The sequence below is a fragment of the Stegodyphus dumicola genome, chromosome 3, assembly GCF_044657685.1.
Source record: "Stegodyphus dumicola isolate Sdum_Otavi_A_Nest chromosome 3, ASM4465768v1".
NCBI classification, from domain to species: Eukaryota; Metazoa; Arthropoda; class Arachnida; order Araneae; family Eresidae; genus Stegodyphus; species Stegodyphus dumicola.
In genome coordinates this window covers 53,793,351-53,806,295 of record NC_140770.1, presented here as the reverse complement: position 1 = coordinate 53,806,295, position 12,945 = coordinate 53,793,351, and the positions used below count along the sequence as shown (strand labels likewise).

General features: G+C 33.4%; 1 protein-coding gene across 1 annotated transcript in view; it reads left to right on the top strand.

Moving 5' to 3' along the window:
- The first annotated feature begins 1,290 nt into the window (after positions 1-1,290).
- Positions 1,291-12,945, top strand: part of LOC118189215 (uncharacterized) — an 85,017-nt gene continuing 73,362 nt past the window's right edge. The window contains exon 1 of the mRNA XM_085812893.1: positions 1,291-1,410. The gene's annotated coding sequence lies outside the window, so the exon portion shown is untranslated. The remainder of the gene's footprint in view (positions 1,411-12,945) is intronic.

Genomic DNA, 12,945 nt, shown 5'->3' with positions numbered 1-12,945 from the left:
CAGATCCTTCATTATTTCTTTAAACATAATTCAGGGCTCTAATATTTAATGGCAAAAATTTGAAAAGTGAAGCGCCGTTTTGTAGTGCACTACTAAAAAGACCAAAATGGAATTAATTGACCTTCTGGGAAAGTTGCTCCTTTTGGCTAAAAAATAAATGATAATGAATTGCTTTGTGTCTTTTACAAATAAAGTCTTAAACCATTTCGTCAGAAAAGCGAAGCCAAGGAAGTAGATGCCAGGTAAATTATCCTGTTATTTATTGCCAATGATCTGTTGATTTTAAAATTGATTTCCGTAATTAAAAAACTTGCAATTCTTATTTTAATTAATTTATTTTAAAAAAATCAGCTATGGAAAGAATTTCTCAAAACATTTAACTAAGCAAAAAATATTATTACGCCTCAAACTCTGTACTTTTTTGTGTATAAGAGAAATACATAATGTTCTTTTGGTGAAAGATAGTATCTGCATAGACTTAATCAAAATCAATGACCACAACATGTATCTTTGGAAAAGAAAATCAATCTGATTGGAATACTGACCACATTGCATATTTCTTTATTATTAGTCTTATGATAGTACAACCCTAGTTTGGTGACTTCTTGGCCTAAAATGAAGACGTTGAGTGTGTGTGTGGGGGGGGGGGGTTCTTAGAAGTAGTCAAAGGGAAGCTCACTGAAGAGAAATCAGAAGAACTGAAATCTGTTACTTCCAAAGAGGAGCCGCCCAGACGGTGTATTGGTTAGGGGAGCCGATTGCGATACCAAAGGGCCCGGGTTCGAATCTCGGAGAAGGCATGGTTGAATGTGTCCGTCCCTTCATAGGAGGCAAAGGTGGCCCACCTATTAGTTGCCTCCTAAATTAAAGTGACCACCATTTCTGGCCTTAGTTGTGACCAAGCCGAAGTCGGCTGAGAGCCACGCCATTGAGGGAAAAAAAAAAAAAAAAAAAAAGAAGAAGAAGAAGAAAATTGCACTCTGGAAGCGCTCTTAATGAAGAGTTCGAGAAAAGAATCAGATTTAAGAAATTTTTCAGGAACTATAGTAATTTCCTGCATTTTGAAACCAATGTTTGGTAAATTACCCTCTTCCTTCCTGCATTGTAACCATAACCTGCTTTCTATAATCGGTAACTTTCCCGCAAAAAATCCCTGCATCATTATCGGTTTGGTGGAAAGGTAAATACAAAGCCTTAGTCTACAGTGTACTTGTACTTTCGACTTCATACAGCGGAAAAATGAATTCGCTATCTTAACAGTTACCATGCCAACACGTTATCAATCTGCGTCCGTTCCGAAAAGGTGTAGCATACTTGCTTTACCTGCCTGCAATAAGGCGCGCATTTATTTTTAACGGTTCTTTTCTTTTCAGGGCGGTGAGACTGAATACATCTTTAGGAAGAAGACTGGTAAGTACTTGACGGGTACTTTTATTCTACGTATCAATTTTCATTGATTATTCCCAAGATCAAGAGGATCATTTAAATTTAATCAAAATTTAAAATTTCTGGAAAAGATGCCTTTTGATAAAGTCTGAAATTTATCTAGTGACTTATTTTTTAATTAAGTAATTTCAGGATATTTTGTTATAAATATGAGTCCTCAAACCTAGACTACATTTTCTTTGTAATATAGGTTTTTATGTAAAGGGTAAAGCATACATAAACAAGTGAAAAATGTCTCCAGCGATTACTATCTGCCATTTTCGATATCTTCTCAATTTTATACAGATATCGAATAGGGTGTGACTCTCATACATTCGACATGAATTTCCCTGCCTCGTCATCGATAATTTCCTAGATTTTAAAAATATTTCGGTACAGAAACATAATTAAACTTTGGATTGTAGTAATATTAATTTTAATTCATTTAATTTCAAAGAAAAATACGAATAATTAATTTTTACTTTTTAAAAGGCATCCAATAACTTCTGCCAGTGCAAATGTAATTTTACGTGTTACTTTTGCTTTCAAAAATAGTAATTAATTGCATGTATAAACATTATTTATCTCATTATAGCTAACACAGCTCTAATTCCGTTAACTCTATAAGAATATTATAGAAATTTTTCATCCAGTCTATCGTAAGCTAGGTTGTACTTAGCATATTCTGTGTGAAAAAGACCTTATAGGATTGTACTCTCTTTGGCCACATAAACTCTGCGAGATTCTACTAAAGAACCTGGAGACTTATTGCACGGGCTTAAAGGACGCAACCACAGAAGATGGGTAAAAATAACCTTTTATTATTTTCAACTATGGGGGAACAGAAAGGCACGTACTTGATGCTTTACAATAACACCGATAACTTGCGGTGGAACTTGAGAATCGTTGCACAATAAATTCAAGGCTAAAGAGTAGTGCTGAATTAGTAACTTTTAAGTTAAGGCTAACTAGGGTGCCTCATTATTGAAAAGGCCAAAATGGCGTATCAGCAACTCCGCGTAACAGCAAAGACAGATTCGTAACATACGTTGGCTAAGGAAAACATGCTCTGAATAAATTCCAAGATTCATCTGTTTAAATATTCATTTCACTTAACATTAAATTTGCATCCTGTCGAGGAAATTCGGGGAGAAGTCGGGGAGTTCAGAAAAGATAACAAAAATTTGAATAATTGGTTAATTGAACTAAGGGAAACCATATAACCTCAGGTTACATACCGGACATCAGTAGTGACCTCAGCTTCTTTATTTTATCCTGTGATATAAGGTAGCTACAACAAAAAGTGCATAAAGAGGTGGTCATACATTATAAAAGTATGTGGTCATACATTATGTCATTATAAAAGTATGGGCGCCGTTGGACCTCCATTGACGAAGAGACTGAGTAAGAACACCGAAACTCTTATATAAATATAACCTGATTTGCAGAAGCAAAGGGTTTCACAAAGGTATCCCGGTATTAAAGTTGTGAATATAATATTTTTTTTTAATTTATAAGACTAAGTTTCATACTATATGGACTAGTTTCCTTTTGAAGAAGAAGCTTTTGCTTACTAGTTTGGTTGCTAAGGTAAATAAAAATCCTTCTTTCAGAAGAAGCCCCGGCATAAGACCGGCTTTATGAAGGTTGCTTTTTTGTTTTCAAATTAATAAATTGTTCTAAAGAAAAACCTTGTTTGCTAAGTTAGTGAACACTGGCCGACCTGTTCCATTGCTCTTACAATAAGACACTCTTGTAAAGTCCTCTCCGAATGAAACTATTCATTTTGGCTTCAATAGGACTGCAGTAATACATGGATTATGATGAGCGTCACATTTAACTAAGTAACTTTGTAAATAACTGGGTAATAACTTTGCGCAAAATATGCGTTAGTTAGCTACTTACCTGTTGCTGTCATTTTAAGATCATGCTTTGTTCTTTTGGTTTCTTAGACATGCACAAACCTCTCTCTTTCACTTTTAACGGAGATAATTTACTTTTCGATAGAAAACGTTAATAAATCTTTCGTTATTTGCCATTTTAGGACTTCTGTACTGTCTTTGACCTTTCTTTTACAAAATTTATCCTGTTAATCGTCAATTTTTCAGTTACATTTTCCTAAACTTTTCCCCAACTTCAAAATTATAAAATTTCTTTAGCGATTTTACTGACTGCAATTATCTAGTTGCTTCTGAGCAGTTAATTCATTCATAATAATTTTCCTTTTTGCTAATAGAGGGCGTTAGGTGTCACCGTAGTCATTTGTTTGATATTTGAACTTGTTAGGATTGTGCAATCACTGTTACTGTTGAAGCCAAGTCGCTTACGGATACATTGTAATGAAATTTACAGCTAATCAATTTTCATTTTTAAATAATTTGTCAAATACCATCATTATTTCCAGTTTTGGATGAAAATGGTAAATCAGGTTGAAATTCATTTATATTTTAACATGCGGTAAAAAATATAAAAGTAAGGTTATCTAATTCAAAATATTCAAGGAAATCATATGTAAAAATATTCCTTCTATATTGTAGGTTAAAGTAAAGTTGACTTTTACGTATCATCTGGTAATGAATATAAAGTTACATACAAATTCATTAACCGCTGACAATCCCATTTCTTAATAGAAGATAAATTAAGAGCAAAAAATGCCACTATGAGCAGTTTTCCGTAACCAATGATACAGACATTCGTACATCTTGACAAAGTGAGGACATTGAAAATGGAAGATTACGCTTTAGTATACTAAAACACTAAAGGTCATAGAATACCTGTTTAATTCCGTGTGTGGTCTGTTTAATTAGGTGAACTGCAGCAGTTTAACTTTATATGAACTGAATTATCCGGTAGAAGTTCTCAAAGAAGATGCTTAGGCATACTATCTTGATAGCCGCCCATATTTTCGTCGCTGTAACAGCTGCTGGATCTTGTCCACAAATGCTTCTATCAATCGTATTTCAGATATACTCTACGGAATTCTTGTCGAGTGATTTAAGTGACCGAAGTAATGCCGGAATCAGTCAGAATGCTCCTCAGATCATTCATAAGCAATCTAAGTCCGTATTATTATCTTATAATATCCTGTTGTTATGGTGGTACACAAAGTCCATAAAGAGTTGCAAATAATTACCAGGCTGCTGAACATAACAATTTCCTGTCAAGAACGAGCTTGACATCAAGAGACCATGTTTGATCAAGAGACCTAATACATGTCAGATAAATATGCCCCACACTGTTGTGGAACCTTCACCAACTTGCACAAGGTTTTGTCAGCAAAGCCTCCTGGAGTTTGCGCCAACTCAAACCAGACTATTAATTCATATTGACCAGAAATGTAGCCATGAATCACGCTAACTTTTTCCTGTCATCTACATCTAAAGATAAAGGCACATGTTCACAAGTACGGGTGAAACACTAAAACCTTTGTTGTTCTGTTAATAAAGACATTCTACCATCTACTGCCACACCCGATCAACGCCAAATTTCGCCGTACAGTCCTTGCAGACGCGTCTCTAATGCGTCTCTCGTTAGGTTTAGCAGTCAGTTAATTCATCTGCTCAGATGCTTCAAGTCTCTCTCATTTAGTAGATGCAACCAGCCATTGCTCAGTCCTATATGTCGGATGTGATATCCTTCACCATGTACAACTCCTAACACTGTGAATAAAATCTCAGGAGTTTCAATAACACTCTCAAATGTTTCGGATTCCAACTATAATTCAGAGTTAAAACTCGTTTAATTACTCTAAACATTTCACAAGACCTATCTGAAATCCAGTAAATTGCAGTTATTTCGTTTTTTGTACTCTTTTAATGCAATGCAAAGTCAGCTTATAAATTTGTATATTCTATCTCATGACTTTTGGAGCGTCAGTGTATTCCATGCCTTTTGGAATATCAGTATATCCCATTACTTTTGAAACGTCAGTGTATGTATCTCACAGGTAATAATTATTCTGCACCTTTCGAGCTGTACTAAATTCATTAACAATATCCTTCTTTACTTCTCTTGTATTTACTACGTTCGTGAATGTGGATGTCTGGTATATTGAGCGATAAACACACTTTTACAAGCCTTTTCCTAAGAAGGTTAATTAATGAATTCGATGAGCAACTAAATAGTGTCTATAAATCGTATACCATCTTGGGGAATATCTAATTGAAACAGCATATCGTGGACATAATTTATGATATTAATGAGCAGACATTTCTACTTAGATGCAGCGTTAAATGATAAGAGTATACGCTGTTAGTAACGTTAATTTAGGCTTGATAAATTTCATACAGTTTCACAAACTTATGATTTATTGTCATTTACTTTTATTCTAAATTAAAAATAGACGCATGTTGGTATGCTAAAAGGTTTGTAATTATGTTGCATTCTTCTTGTAGAATCACTATAGAAAAACAAAGAAATATATGTTAGATTTTAGCATTTGAAAGTAAAATAAAAAATACGATGCTGTGCATTTTATGGAAAGAGAAGTTCTACATGATCAAAAACCTAACAAAAGTTTATGTTTTCTTTCAACTTATTTCAATGATTTCAAGAAACATTTGCGATGATAACGAAAATCTGTCATACGTTTCAAAGATTCAGATCCTAATGTTAATTTTTTCAGTTATTTTTTACCTCTGACTTCTTTTTCTTGTTTTATGAAAAGTTGGAGTGTACTTGGTATTCATTATCGCATTTCATCTTTATATTTTTAATCTTAATTTATATTTTACAAATTTTCTAGCTCTGAATTGCATTTTAATGATAGTTAAGCGTACAAGAAAGCAAACAGAACATTCATGTTAATACTGAGAGCGATAAAAATTATTAACTTTGTTATTGCAATGCAAATCATTGAAGAACAGCAATGCACTTTCTTTCAATTTTGATACTGACTTGCTTTAATTCCTTAAATATGATTGTAGACGTACAATATAAATTACAAAGTTACGTAGAAAAGGTACAAAATTTTGATACTGACTTGCTTTAATTCCTTAAATATGATTGTAGACGTACAATATAAATTACAAAGTTACGTAGAAAAGGTACAAAATTTTGATACTGACTTGCTTTAATTCCTTAAATATGATTGTAGACGTACAATATAAATTACAAAGTTACGTAGAAAAGGTACAAAATTTTGATACTGACTTGCTTTAATTCCTTAAATATGATTGTAGACGTACAATATAAATTACAAAGTTACGTAGAAAAGGTACAAAATTTTGATACTGACTTGCTTTAATTCCTTAAATATGATTGTAGACGTACAATATAAATTACAAAGTTACGTAGAAAAGGTACAAAATTTTGATACTGACTTGCTTTAATTCCTTAAATATGATTGTAGACGTACAATATAAATTACAAAGTTACGTAGAAAAGGTACAAAATTTTGATACTGACTTGCTTTAATTCCTTAAATATGATTGTAGACGTACAATATAAATTACAAAGTTACGTAGAAAAGGTACAAAATTTTGATACTGACTTGCTTTAATTCCTTAAATATGATTGTAGACGTACAATATAAATTACAAAGTTACGTAGAAAAGGTACAAAATTTTGATACTGACTTGCTTTAATTCCTTAAATATGATTGTAGACGTACAATATAAATTACAAAGTTACGTAGAAAAGGTACAAAATTTTGATACTGACTTGCTTTAATTCCTTAAATATGATTGTAGACGTACAATATAAATTACAAAGTTACGTAGAAAAGGTACAAAATTTTGATACTGACTTGCTTTAATTCCTTAAATATGATTGTAGACGTACAATATAAATTACAAAGTTACGTAGAAAAGGTACAAAATTTTGATACTGACTTGCTTTAATTCCTTAAATATGATTGTAGACGTACAATATAAATTACAAAGTTACGTAGAAAAGGTACAAAATTTTGATACTGACTTGCTTTAATTCCTTAAATATGATTGTAGACGTACAATATAAATTACAAAGTTACGTAGAAAAGGTACAAAATTTTGATACTGACTTGCTTTAATTCCTTAAATATGATTGTAGACGTACAATATAAATTACAAAGTTACGTAGAAAAGGTACAAAATTTTGATACTGACTTGCTTTAATTCCTTAAATATGATTGTAGACGTACAATATAAATTACAAAGTTACGTAGAAAAGGTACAAAATTTTGATACTGACTTGCTTTAATTCCTTAAATATGATTGTAGACGTACAATATAAATTACAAAGTTACGTAGAAAAGGTACAAAATTTTGATACTGACTTGCTTTAATTCCTTAAATATGATTGTAGACGTACAATATAAATTACAAAGTTACGTAGAAAAGGTACAAAATTTTGATACTGACTTGCTTTAATTCCTTAAATATGATTGTAGACGTACAATATAAATTACAAAGTTACGTAGAAAAGGTACAAAATTTTGATACTGACTTGCTTTAATTCCTTAAATATGATTGTAGACGTACAATATAAATTACAAAGTTACGTAGAAAAGGTACAAAATTTTGATACTGACTTGCTTTAATTCCTTAAATATGATTGTAGACGTACAATATAAATTACAAAGTTACGTAGAAAAGGTACAAAATTTTGATACTGACTTGCTTTAATTCCTTAAATATGATTGTAGACGTACAATATAAATTACAAAGTTACGTAGAAAAGGTACAAAATTTTGATACTGACTTGCTTTAATTCCTTAAATATGATTGTAGACGTACAATATAAATTACAAAGTTACGTAGAAAAGGTACAAAATTTTGATACTGACTTGCTTTAATTCCTTAAATATGATTGTAGACGTACAATATAAATTACAAAGTTACGTAGAAAAGGTACAAAATTTTGATACTGACTTGCTTTAATTCCTTAAATATGATTGTAGACGTACAATATAAATTACAAAGTTACGTAGAAAAGGTACAAAATTTTGATACTGACTTGCTTTAATTCCTTAAATATGATTGTAGACGTACAATATAAATTACAAAGTTACGTAGAAAAGGTACAAAATTTTGATACTGACTTGCTTTAATTCCTTAAATATGATTGTAGACGTACAATATAAATTACAAAGTTACGTAGAAAAGGTACAAAATTTTGATACTGACTTGCTTTAATTCCTTAAATATGATTGTAGACGTACAATATAAATTACAAAGTTACTCAGTTGTCTGACAGTAACATCAGAACAAGCCCATGAATTTTCTTCGTGGTAAGAAGAGCAAGATTGCGCCTGTCGCTGTCAAGAGCCTTGAGCATTATACAGGTGGCAGTACGACTTTCCCCAGTTCCCTGCCCAATTTTGATGGAGAACACTCCGAGGATCTCCCACGCCACTTTCCCTACCAACAACCTCTCGAAAGAACTTTCGGCTCGCCAGATACTTAGAGCGCCTTCATGCCGCAAAGACCCTATGCATTTACAAACATCCATACCTTCTCTGAAGTTCGAATCCGGACCCTTCAGTACGCAGCTATACCGTGTAGGAGGGCCGCGTAAAGTCGTAAAGAGCGCTAGTGAGTGGTAGATAAAAGAATTTGCTGGCATAATTCTTCATTCCTCTTGTGGATTTCCAGTAGTATTCATCGCTACACGAAAACAGAGCTCTCCGACATGAGTTTTACTTTCAGAGCTGCTGCGTTCATTCCAGTTGATCGTGAATGGTGACACATAGTCTTTATCATTTATTAACAGATATTGTCCCAATTCATCATTATGGGGCTGCAGCTAAAATGCAGCACCTACTCAAAAGAAGTGCAGAAAATGTCTCTCGAATACCTTCTTTGATCAGCTACTTTCTTTTGGTGCGTAGTCCGATACATAAAATACATGTTGTTGAGAAACGTGTTCGTGAGCGATGCATACTACTCGAACCACGCATGGGGGATTTAACGTCAGCAAATCCCTTTTAGCTAACACTCAATAGTATAATTTTTTTGTTTGTTTTCTTTTTTTCTTTTCTTTTTTTCTTTTAATTTACTCTGTTCAATAATTTAATAGGCTACATCTTTTCTCCATGCAGGACCAATAACTTTACAAAAGCCCCATAAATATATGACAGTTGTGCCAGGATTAGCATCCGCATGTAGACATTTAGCAAGTCCAGAAAATCCACGGCAGTTAATTTTTCAGGCAGAATCCTCCTTTCTTTACTTTATTTAATACAAGTTTCTGTCTATTCTAACAGAGATTCTTAACAGTCTTTTGATTGCTTCTTTGTTTAATTTTAAGTAGTTCCTAACAGAATACGCTTTCCTCGAACAACAACATCCAAGCTTACATGGAGACTTTATGAGGCTCTTAGCCGTCTATTCGGCTGCGTTCCCGGAGCAAGGTGGAGCAGAAAGTAGATGGTTTCTGCCAGGAAGATAACACACTGTGAGGCTAAGGCCAGGCCAATGGTCTTCCTTGGTGGCTCTCACTCACTCACTCGCCAATGCGCCGTTACAGTGTACACATGCCATTAAAAATATTTTTGACATTCTGGGTTATCTACAATGACATTTCTCGGTGGTCATGCGCATACGAAATGACAGGTGCATGTTTTCAGGTATGATAAAAAATAATATCGATAAAACTTTTAGAAACTTTTATCATGGTTTTCGTAAGTAACCCTCGTTATCTAACTTCTCTCCTTTTGCCAATCAAAAATTTTCATATTGATAAAAGTGGAACGTAGGAAACAAAATTCGGATTTTTTACAAACATTTTGCACAGTTTTTTAAATCTGTTCATGTGTTTCGGGGAAATGGAGTCACTCTGTTTTTGATTATTTGTTATTTAATTTATTAACTGTAGTTAAAATCATTTTTGTAAGTTTTTATAAGGATCTTTTGTTATCATAAGGATATTTCAGTTGTATAAAACCAGAGAAGGAAGTTAACCAGTTTGGATACCAATAATCGAAAGTTCATAGAATAAAAGACACATTTAAATCGATATAAATAATGTAACGAATTGCTTAAAGTATGATTTCGATACGACTTGCTTAAGGGTAACGTACTGTTTTCTCATCTGGAAATAATATTAACATCATGGTACTGTAATCTCTAAGAATTTCAGTTATCAGATATCAACACAAATATCCAGTTTGACTGCTCCCTAATCCATCTTGACTATTTTTTGCTTGACGTCTGTACGTATGGATAGAATAAAAGATTCTTTATTCCAGACTGGACTGTAAAATGGATTTAAGATGCATTCAAAAGAAATTTTTTCGTGACGTTTGTACGTACATATGTACGTATCTCCCATAACTTAAAAACAATTAATCGTAGAACGTTGAAATTTTGTAAATAGGACTGTTGTAATATCTAGTTGTGTACCGTCCTTTTCTATTGCAATCGGCAGTAACAGAAGTATATATATATATACATACAACCTTACCCGGCTTAAAAGTCTTCATCCGGCTTAAAAGTCCTCATAAGGCTTTTATTTTCGTAATCGTTGGTCCTAGTTATATACTTCTAATTACAGAAGTGTTTTAAATGACGAAAACATTCATGTTTTGGCAAATTCATATTTCAAAAACAATTTTCGACTAGTAACGAAACCTATCTTTTAATAAGGTCTCCTGTTTTCTATACTTATGTTTGAGAAAGTTTTATACTCGTTATGAAGAAATAAAAAGAAAAGAAATTTGAATGACCAAAATTTTTCGGGACATTAAACTTCAAATTCTTCAATTTTTTATGTCATTTTCAACTTGAAGCACCGCTTAAATAAGTTACAATAATTCGAGGAAATAAGTTTAAATGAAAGGCAGGAAAAAATACGTACACTATTCGTACAAGGAAGTATAGTGGTGTCCACATATGTTTTCTTTTATATAATTTTGCATAATGCCTGAGAATGTATAAGATCACCAACCTCTGAAAGTTCGGCCTAGATGGGTATCCTGAAACCAGATACTCAGATTGCTGAGTGCATATCTTTGTTGTTTTCCCAGGACTACGCAATTACTAGCCAGCTTTTTTTTTTTTCCCTTAAATTCCTGTAGGCAGATGTCTCTTATGCTCCTTGTCTCCTGTGAAAGTAGAATAAGGTAGACTAAGATCTTAGTTACACAGTCCTAATTTGCCTTGCCTTAGTTAGGATCAACGATTCAACGTCCAAATTCCGAAAAAACTTAATTGGTTTTGGAGAAAATTTTAGAAACTCTGCTGTCTTTACTATATGAACAACAGCGTAATAAAACAGGTATGTTTCTTCTGCAAAACCAATGCATAAAAAGCCATAGGTAAAAGAAGGCAGAATTTATTTAATTTCATAAGGGCAATGCTAGGAATTTGACATCTAAATATCGATGTCTGAAATCAAGATTAAACAATTATGTCTAGTCTTCATTAGACATAATATTAGGGAAAATATTAAATTAGCTTTCTGGAAAATTTCTATTCATGTAAAATGTATCTTGGAGACTGGCTTTGTTGACTTTTTAAAAATTCAGAATATTTTGTGTGCCTTTTGCTATAATGTAAGCACGACCTATTAAAGCTTCCTATGCTAGTCTATGACTTTTTGAAGGTGAATAAACTTGTGGATCTCGTCTAGCAGAAGTTGGGGCTAATCTTCGGATTATGGTAACTTGGCGATTTTTTGGCGAACATTTGGCGAGCACCCTGCTACAGCAACCGGCTAGTTTGTTTTTGGACGCCATTTTGCTTTCACGAAGTAAAGGCACTTTTTTTTTTTTTTTTTTACTCAACATTTTTTCCAACAATCTGCTAGCCGAATTACGCTTATGCTAGAACTTTTATGGAACAAAAGTGCTTAATCACGACGAAGATTAGGTGCGAAATTGGGAGAAAGTGCAGAATCGCCCACTGCTTGCCGCGATTTTAAGAATTGCACATACACGGTATCCATGTACACGTCGACCTATTTTCACTTAAAAAACCATCTCAGAATTGCACAAAAATGGCATTGCACACACTCTTGACTTTATCCATGTACACTGCTAAAGTCCTAGCTAGTAACCTTTATCGCCTTACCAAAATGTCCCAAACTACCTGTTACCATATTCCAAAGATTAGCCGAAGTTGGACTCGAGGATTAACAACAACAACAAGTATGTCTTATGTTATTATAAGGCCCACCAGTCGCTGAGTGGATAAGCCTGCTGAAAATTTGTAGTTCGTGCCGGTTTTGAGCTCAGGTTAACAAGCTGGCTGATGGTGCTTCCCATGATTTTCCTCATGCGTAATTTGAGTATCAGTCAGTTTATCTTAGAAACACCTCCATAAAGGCATCCCTATCTCTGCCCTTAGACAAATGCCTATGGCAAAGCCTTCATGTGCTTTGTCTTAGTCAAGTTGTAGAGACATTAGGTATTTTTGGAAACAAGCAAGATGAAAAATATGTAACCGCCTTCCCCGGGAATCGAATCACGGACCTCTGGAATACCGGCCCAGCGTGCAGAACCATTACACCACGAAGGCACGCTAAGAAAGTGGGAGAAATACCTTATAAAATAACCTAATCTATATTACAATAAGTATATTTCATTAAATATAACTGGGC